Source organism: Echinops telfairi, unplaced genomic scaffold (assembly GCF_000313985.2).
Source record: "Echinops telfairi isolate 266 unplaced genomic scaffold, ASM31398v2 ScPeMD7_7468;HRSCAF=8506_0, whole genome shotgun sequence".
NCBI lineage: Eukaryota > Metazoa > Chordata > Mammalia > Afrosoricida > Tenrecidae > Echinops > Echinops telfairi.
In genome coordinates, this window is record NW_022111369.1 from 29,943,786 (window position 1) to 29,944,707 (window position 922).

Here is a 922-nt window from a genome sequence, read left to right on the forward strand (position 1 = left end):
CCCCCCCCGCAAAACACACACACACACACACACACACGGTAGTACACTAAGCTCCACCGGGGCAGAGATCTCTTCTGTTTTATTCAAACACTGCATCTACCACTTTCCATGTGTTTAACAATAAGGAGAAATCATCGATCTTTGTTGAGTAGAAAAATGCACTGAATCATACTTTTATTTGTTTTTGCTTAGTGGAAAGCAAGGCTTTGAGATACTTTAAACACCAAGACAAAGTACATTTAATAATGAAGTGTGGGTTTCTCTGCAGTTGCTCCTGGGTGTTTCTTTAGGTGGTGACCAGCTAGACCACAGTGAAGGGCAAGGATGGCCAGTGTGCAGAAGGGGAAATCAATCTTGAAGTTGGCTGTGTGTCAGGCTCTTCTGCACATGTTCTCTTTCATAACGACCATTATTACAAAGGAGGAAGTGGCCCCTTAAGGCAATTAATCATGGCAAGGCTTAAAAAGCCATCTAGGTTCTTTGACTCCAGAGTCTTTGTTCCCTCTCCCATACTTCCTTTGTGTATTACCACAAAGGAAACCTTGTTACTATCCAACATCTATTGAGCATTCATCTGCAGGAGGTGCTCAAGGACACAGGAAAAGTGAAAGGTATGATCCCTAAGCTCTGACTTTAGAGATGGATGCTCACAGAGAGGGCAACAGAACATAATGCATGTCAAGAAATTAGGGCAGAGAACGAAATTAGGTCTAAGTCAAATGCACAGAACTGGGAAGCAAGCGTGGACAAATGTACAAAATCACTTTCAACGGTACAAACAGAGAGTATTGGAGAGATGACTCTAGTAGATTAAAATGACAAATCTGATTTGAATGGTTAAAACTGTGTCACTTGATCTCTCTAATACACTTTGGGCTTGATCTGGTTTTTAATATTTTCTGTGGGGGTTTTTTTCATAGTG